Below are 9509 nucleotides of genomic sequence, written 5' to 3'. Positions count from 1 at the left end.
ATTAGGTGATTTTTTAGATTTTAAACTTTCAAATTTTATCACTTGAGTATTTTATTCTAAATTATGGGATTTTTAGTAAAGTTAATAGTGGGTTAGTAGTCTTAATTAACAAGTTAATTATTAATTAAACCCCTTAATTCTCATACCCACTATCCCATTAGCACACACACATGTTACTCACTCACGCACACATGCACTATACATACACACACACTTGGCCTATCACACACACACATTTCATTGCATTTCATTTCATTTCTTTTGGAATAGATAGGGTTCTTGTAGAGCAGCAGCCACCACCCTTGTCCCCTTCATCATTTCAGCAATTCTCGATCATTTTTGTAGCAATAAATCACGCCACAATTCGTCCCGGATCAACCCTCGCAACTCTCCGCTTCGGTATCATCGTTTCATGAGTATATTCACCAAAGGCATGTATATTCTTTCGTTTTCGCATCGATCTTGTCATAATAATTATTTTGATGTATATTGTATGAAAAACATTTGTATGTAATGCAAAAGTTTGAGCAAAAATGTTTGAAATTATTTTGGATCTCAAAATCCGAGTCTGCTGTCTTTTCGAATACTGTGAATTTTCGGTCGATTTTCTGGAAAAATATTCAACATATAAAATGTAGAACTTTTTGATACCTTCGATTTGACCGTAAATTCGTAATTTTTAAATAAGTAACGAGTGAGATATAGCCTTTTTAGTGTGACTGCTCAAGGAAATATTTGTTTTTACATCACAAAACTGTGTTTGCTGTCAATTCAAGTACTGCGACTTTTCCGTCGATTTTCTAAACATACTTTCAACATATGAATTGTAGTACATTGTGTTATCTTCAATGTGACAGTAAATTCATATTTTTCAAATAAGAAATGAAGGAGATATGACTTTTACCGTGACATCGCTCAAGCTGTGAAAATTTATGCATGTTCTTCACGTTTTCTCAAGTTTTGGTTGCAGGCTTCGTTGGGATCTTTTGAATCTTTGCTGCTTTGGTTAGGGTAGCATGTCTAGAGCATTCCAACGAATCCCTCGACGGTTTTTAAGTATGTTCAATGTGAAAAAAGAAAATGTTTTATGATTTTGAGGTATGCGAAATGTCTTGTGACCAAATATGAACGGGTTTGGAAGTCGGTATATGTGACCGAGGGCCTCTCCACCCCGATAAAGCATGACCGGGTTTAGATCAGGATTAGAAAGCGGTAAAGAATGACCAGGGACCAATCCACTCAGTAAAGCATGATCGGGGATCTCATGTATGTGGTAGTGGACATCCCTGACAGCCCAGTACTGTGCTTTACTCTGATCAGGTGCATTTATGTATGGGTCACTTGCTTTGAAACATATCTCTATGCAAAATGATGTTATGCATGTTCAAGCATGTATGATGCAAGTATGTTTATGAAAAAGTTTATGAAATGATGGCACATCTATGTTTATGTACGTATGTTCAAGTTCAAGTATGTACGCTCTACTTTAAAATGCATGTGGTTTTTATTACGTATTAATTGTTATTCTCAGTTTATACATGTTGAGTCTTTAGACTCAGTAGACTTGATCGATGCAGGTGAGGGCGAGTATGAGGAGACGAGGGGTGGGGACCAATGAGCCGGCTCGATCTGCGTAGGAGGCTAAACCCGAGGACCGCCTACGTTTTTAAGTCATTATGCATGTTTCAAATACTCTGATTTTAACGAGACTGTTTACGATGTTTAAACGATTACTTTTTTGTAAACTTTTTTTGTAATTGTTTTCATTTCAAATATTTTTAGACGAGCATGTTATTTTCATCGCGATTTGAAGTTTTATTACTTATTTAAGAAATTTTTTTTCCCTACAAAATTTTAAGTAGTTCAAAACACGGTACGTTACACCTTCCGTATGTTACTCAGTCGCAATATACCTTATTTTTCTGACGTACAAACCCGAGATGAAACTAATATGATACAAGAGTCCATACTATAACACCAAAGAATACATGTTTTATCGGTTATTTTCTTGAATCAACTATTTCCTTGAGAAATAAATTTTCAAATTATAGTTTTATTTTTATTTTTAAATTATCTTAAATTTGTACTTCTAATAAACAAAAATAAATTAATTTGCATTATAACTTTTCATCAGTACATACATATTTCTATTTTACCCTACAATACCTTTCTTTGGTGGATCCGAATTATATTTGTAGAGCCCAAAATCAGTACACGTATAACCCATGTATTTATTTAATTGTTAAATCATTTATTTAATTTTTAAAATGATTTTGTATTGCATTATGAAATGGCAGTATTTTAAATTATTCATGTTTATGTGATGCAAGTTAAAAAATTTTTCGAGTTTCATGTTTCAGGCGATTATTCGAGGCGGGATCGAGGAAAAGACCGACGGCGATTTTTGGCAAAATTTTAATGCGGTATTTTATTTTAAGTTAAGGTTGGTGCATTTTAAATAATTTATTAAGTTTTTAGTATTTTAAAGCCTAATTTAATTATTAGGTGAATTTTAGATTTTTAAAACTTTTAAAGATTTTCAATTGTGTATTTTTTAAAAATTTCCTTTTTAGTGGGTTAGCATTTTATTAGCATTTAATCTAGCATTTTATGTAGCAATTTGATTAGCATTTTTAATTAGCATGTTAATTGAGTAATTAAGCAATTTATCCCCTTAATTAAGTTGTAACTCATGCACACACACACACCATTACAGACACTCGGTCATGTCATCTCTAGGACCTTTCATTTTTGCACACACACCATCTCATGTCATTTTAAAAATTAGAAAAAAAAACTAGGGTTCTTGTCTCTAGTAGCAGCCACCCCACTCCTCTGAAATATTTACAGCAATTTTCGTTGGTTTTTGTGCAAGAAAACGAGCCACTAATCGTGCCGGATCAAGCCTCGCACTCGTTCCGTTTCGGTATCGTCGGTTCGGTAAAATTTTCATATCAAAGGAACGTATATCCTGTTTTTCCTGCGTCGATCTTGTCCTAGTATTAATTTTAATGTGTTTTGTATAAAAACCATGTGCATGTTATGTAGAAGTTTGAGCAATTACGTTTGGATCACTTTTGAAACCATTTTTTTGGATCTCAAATCACATTTTTGCTGTTCTTTTAAATAATGCGGTTTTTCAGTCGCTTATCTGGAAAAACTTTCAACATATAAAGTGTAGAACTTTTTGATACCTTCAATCTGATATAAAATTCAAAATATTTGGATAAAAATTGAGTGAGTTATGATCATTTTAGTGAAACTGCTCAAACTGCATTTTCTGAAAATATATGCGATTGATGTGTTCTTGAAGTTTTATTGTTACAGGCTTCGTTGGGATCGATGAGTGATTGCTGCTGCATATAGGTATATTGTTAATGATGTTGGGATGGTTATTGACGTTTCGGTTCGTGTCGTTAGGCACTTGGGAGAACGAGTATCGTAAAAACCATTTTGGTGTCACAATTTGGGTTCACGGGTTTATTGCATTGCGTGTGGTGCGTCGTTTCTTTGGGACGTTTTGTGGAGTCGAGTTAGTGCCATGGTGTCCTAAGATGAGTCTCGAGGCGTTGTTCATTGTCTGTGTAATCGAAGTTGGAGAAAATAAGCTTCTAAGTCGCGGGTCCAGTGCACTAGGCGCCCGAGCGGTAATATAGTACCGCCCGAGCGCCACTCCTTCTGTCCGAGGGTAGCGTCCAGTATACCTGGCGCTCGAGCGGTAATATATTACCGCCCTAGCGCGGCCCCATCTGTAGGAAATGTTTGATTTTCACTTAGTTGTAGGTTCAAATAGTGAGTTCATGTCTTTTATTGTTGGAAAATATTCACAAGTCATTTTAGAGTTTGTTTCGGGGTTTGATGTCATGGTTAGTATGATTAAACGAGGTCAAGTCCCGAGCGATCTAGAATGTCATAAGCTATTTAATTGATTTCGGTGGTGAGCACGAATACCTAAGTCTAAGTTATGCAAGTTAAGTGTTGAAATTCATGTTAGTATGTTGCAGCAGTGGCCCCAAGCGAGATCCAACAAATCCCTCAACGCCAAGTAAGTATGTTTGACGTGCAAAGAAAATACTTTTAAGTTTTTGAGGTATGTTAAATGTCTTGTGACCAATTATGTATGGGATTGGAAAGCGGTAAAGCATTACCAGGGACCAATCCACCCCATTAAAGCATGAACGGGTTTAGATCAGGATTGAAAAGCGTTAAAGCATGAATGGGGACCAATCCACCCGTTAAAGCATGAACGGGGATCTCATGTATGTGGCAGTGGATTTTTCCCTGTCAGCTCAGTACTGTGGTTTAGTCTGATCAGGCGTATTTATGTATGGGTCACTTGCTTTGAAACATGCCTCTACGCAAAATGATGAAATTATGTATCTTCAAGTATGTTCAAGTATGCAAGCATGTTTAAGAAAAGTTTCACGTTATGGTACGTCTATGTATGTATGTACGTATGTTCAAGCTTTTGATATGCAAGTTCAAGTTTCAGTATGTACGTCATATTTTAAAGTTGCTTGTGATTTTTATTACGTAATACTCGTTACTTCCAGTTTATACGTGTTGAGTCTTTAGACTCACTAGACTTGATCGATGCAGGTGAGGAGGATTTCGAGGAGACTAGGGGTGGGGACCAAGGAGCTGGCTTGGACTGAGCAGGAGGCTAGACCCGAGGACCGCCCCAGTTTTTAAGAATTTATGAAATGTCAAATACTCTGATTGCATGTTTGTTTACGATGTTTTAAACAAGTATTTTCGTTAGCCAAATTTCTATAGTGATCTTTTATTGCAAATATTTTTAGACGGTTTGCAAACTTGAGTGTGGTTGTTTTATGGCAAATGTTTTTAGACGAACGAGACTTCTTAATGTAAATTCGGAAGTTTATTTTATATTTAAGAAAATTTTTATTTTTCCGCAAAATTTCAAAGTAGTTAAAAGTACGGTACATTACAATATTTATAAATAATTAGCAACCATCAAATCTTAAAAATCAATTAATCATATTTCTTTGTCTCGAACTAAACGAATAAGAACGATATATTATAATGAAGTCAATATATACAAGAAAAATCATCCTTCAGTGAAGTAGTGTATATAATTTCAATTTATTTATCCAAGGTGCACTATCCATCATTTCTAGAATTATAGAACCTAAATCACTATTTCAAGAAATCATGGGTAGCAAAACATTAAATCACGATCTCAAGAACTAAATAAAGCTTACTTTATTTCGAAGTTTATGCTATACAACTCCCAACTTGAAGAGTCATGATGGAATGGAGCTTTATTTTGAGCAAAATACTAGAATTTCTTTTTCTTTTTCTTTTTTTTTTTTCTCACCTTTCATTTCTTCTGCCCGGTTCTTTCGTGAATTATGTTATTATTATTGGTAAAAAAAAAAAACACATGATTGTTGCCTAACCGCCTTGATTCTCAGTCAAACTTGCTAATTGTTTGGCACGAAAGGCAAACACCCAATCCAACATGCATCCAAGGTGCATTATCCAATATCATTTCCAGAATTATTTATCCAAGGTGCATTATCCAATATATAATTTCAATTTATTTATCCAAGGTGCATTATCCAATACAAATTTGCCCTTAAAATTTACTTGACTATTTTTAAAATTAATTCACTATTTTAAAATTTTAATAGACTATTTCAAATTTAATAAGCTATTTCAATTTTCCATTCCAATTGTAATTACATTATGAGTTGATTTATAGTTCACAGTTTATATAATTAAATTGAAACTGATCATAGGTCTCACAAGTGAGGTTGGAAAATGGGCTATGGGCCCAATTAATATTGAAAAAATATTTCTAGTGGGCTCCATTTAACAAAAGTTAAAATCGATCAAAATAGTTAAATTTAAGTTTCTAGTAGATAATTTTCAACATTAATTTGCTCAAATCTGATTTTGATAAATGAGAAATTAATTTCCAAAGATAGTCCATTAAAAGTCCAACAAGACAAAATATGGAAGTCAATATAGAGGGTCGTACTGTTCATGTACAGCCTTAGATGAAAGGGCTTGTTCTTTTTTTTTCATCATCCAAAAGTTGTAACCATTCCTTAAAGGACATAAAACTTTTCAATATTTTTAAATAGAACCTCCACATTCGGGAGAATGGTTTTCTAGACATTTCTAAGTGCATATTACCTAAAAATACTATCAAAATCATATTATTAAGCCTATTTTCATTCAGCCTTGAAGGGAGTTCAAAAAGCATCTAGAAGTTCTCTGGATTTTGTGATTTGAAGTGCTCATGTAACAAAACAAAAGTCGTCGTATTGTGTAAGGCAAAATAGTCTTAAGGAGTTAGAGTTGAACTCTAGCCTCGATTTACATTCTGTTTGTGTTTTATTCTACCGCTTGTTGAGACATACCTGTGACAACTTCTTAGAAGTTTTATATTTGCACCTCTCAAATGTCACGTCCCGATACCGGGGTGAGTTGACATCCGGCGTTGTTTTACAATTATTCAATCGTAAATCAACAAGCCTTGTAGTACAGTGTACAACCAAACCAGTCTTTTTCATAAAACATACATTGTCTTTACAACGTAATCAACTTAACAAACGAGTGCGGAAGCGAACAACGTAAAAATAAAAGATAGTCAAATTCCAAAGTATGTCTTGATCAACTGAAACCTTGTTACCATCCCCAGAAATGCATTTGCTCTTCTTCTTCAACTTGTTTTTCATTCTTATCTGAGAGTGAGAGGTGTAAGGGTGAGTATTTTGTGAAATACTCAGCAAGTGGGGGACGATCGATCACAATAACACAAGGATATACAAATATAGATCTTAACAATTCGAAATTTTCCGTGTCTCAACAAATATCGAACAATAAATAGACAAAATGATAGACACGACATAACTTTTATATATTTATGTAATTATTAAATGAATTTCATGTCACAATAATAATTCATAACAAAATCAGGACATGATATTAACAATGAGCATAACTTATCATATGCATATAGACATATCATATATTATTCGTATTGCACTGTTATTTCATCTTATTATCCATGGTGTTACTGATTAGTCTCCTATATGTAATTCCTCTAAGGGGTGAGGCCATATATCGGTTATTATTACACACCGCATCAGGGCCATAAACTTGTCATATCTTATCATGTTTTAGGAAAATTTTCCTTTTTTACAATTTCTAACTTGAATCATAACACTGCCTTTAAACATAATTCTTAGAATACACCAAATTGATGTTTAAAAATATATATTAGAATATAACATGAAACGAAAACAACATAACTTTAAAACGAAAGGAACATGCATTTGAAATTGATTTAAACATGCTTAACAATTTATCGAAACGAAATATTCATATATCAAATCGAAGGAATATATCATGTCGATCGATTTTTCGAAAACATACTTAAATACTTTAAAACATAAGCACACTTACCGAAAAGGTGCTCCAAAATTACGAAAGAAACAAGCTGGAATTTATCGTCTGAAAATTTGTAAATTAGCTAAACTCGGTTGAAATCCGAGCAGTTTTCTTGCCGAATTGTTTCAAAAAATATGACCGTATGGATGAGGCTGAAATTTTGATATGATGTTTAAAATATATGAAAGTGTAATATGAACGGTGGAGATTAGATTTGAATAAACCGTTGCACGGGAAGTTTCTCTAAAAAATGAACAGAATTTCTAGCTCGAAAATATCACTCAAGAAAATGTTGATGGTGTCCAAGCTTCATTCATGCTTTAGTTTGAGAGGTTTATGGTGTGTCTTCCCTCATTCTCAAAACATCNCTTGAGAGGTTTATGGTGTGTCTTCCCTCATTCTCAAAATATCTATTTATAGGTAAGATTGGAGAATAATTCTTATAATTTAATGCATGCTTTAAAATATTTTAATTATTTTAGTCAAAAATTTGGGCACAATTGTTTTTCAATGTTTTGAACTCTTGTTTTTTCAATGTTTTGAACTCTTGTTTTTCAATGTTTTGAGCTCATGTTTGTCAATGTTTTGAACTCCATAATAGATAATAAATATAATACTAATACTAATAATTAATAATAATAAATCATATTCTTACATTCCTCTCTCCTTATTGGAAGTTTCGTCCCTGAAACTTGAGTTTTCTAGATTTTCGAATAGATAGGGATATTGCTCGAACATCTTCTCTTTTAGTTCCCAAGTAGCTTCTCTTTCGGTATGATTAGACCACTGTATCTTAACATAGGAAATGTTGCGTCGCCTTAATACTTGTTCTTTGGTGTCCAAAATTCGAATTGGAACTTCTTCATATCTTATTATTTCATTCAGATTACTTTCCATCAGGAGCGGTCCAGTTTCAAGAACATGACTTGGATCTGGGATGTATTTCCTCAATTGTGAAACATGAAATACATTATGAATTCTTGACATATCTGGTGGCAATGCTAGTCTGTATGCCAATGTTTCGATTCTTTCTAAAATTTCAAAAGGTCCTATGTAACGAGGATGTAATTTCCCAGCTTTATTGAATCGAACAACTCCTTTCATGGGAGAAACTTTTACGTAAGCTTTTTCTTCAACGGTGAACTCCACTGGTCTCCACTTTAGATCAGCCCAATTTTTCTGTCGATCTTGAGCAATTTTGAGTCTTTCTTTAATGATTGTTACTTTGTCCACGATTTTTTGGACAGGTTCAGATCCAGTTATGGATTTCTCTCTTACCTCATCCCAGTATAGAGGTGATCGACATTTTCGGCCGTACAGAGCTTTGTATGGAGCCATTCCAATACTGCTATGATAACTGTTATTGTAAGCGAACTCAATTAAAGGTAGATATTCACTCCAATTACCACTGAATTCTAAAATACATGCTCGTAGCATATCTTCAAGGGTTTGTATTGTTCTCTCTGTTTGGCCATCAGTTTGAGGGTGATAAGCTGTACTGAGAATAACCTTAGTCCCCATAGCTTGTTGAAAACTTTTCCAGAACCCAGATACAAATCTTGGATCTCTATTAGACAGAATGCTTACCGGAACTCCATGTAATCGCACAATATTGTCCATGTATATGGTAGCAAATTTTTCCAGATTATAATTCATGCAGACAGGTAGAAAATGTGCAGATTTTGTGAGTCTATCTACGATTATCCATATTCCATTATGACTTTACCTAGACTTTGGTAAACCTACTACAAAATCCATGGAAATATGTTCCCATTTCCATTTTGGAATTTCCAAGGGTTGAAGAAGTCCTCCATGCCGTTGATGTTCAGCTTTAACTTGTTGACAGACCTGGCATCTAGAGATGTATTCTGCTACCTCCTTCTTCATTCCGCTCCACCAGAAATTTTTCTTTAAATCTCTGTACATTTTTGTACTGCCGGGGTGAACCAAAAATTTTGATTTATGTGCTTCAGACATTACTTCCTGTCGAAGATTCTCGATGTTTGGTACACACAATCATCCTTTCATCCACAAAACTCCCTTATCGTCAATATGAAGATCTTGTGACTTCTTTTCTTTGACTT

The sequence above is a fragment of the Primulina huaijiensis genome, chromosome 16, assembly GCF_012295235.1.
Source record: "Primulina huaijiensis isolate GDHJ02 chromosome 16, ASM1229523v2, whole genome shotgun sequence".
In the NCBI taxonomy this organism is placed as follows: Eukaryota; Viridiplantae; Streptophyta; class Magnoliopsida; order Lamiales; family Gesneriaceae; genus Primulina; species Primulina huaijiensis.
This window is presented reverse-complemented; position numbering follows the sequence as displayed.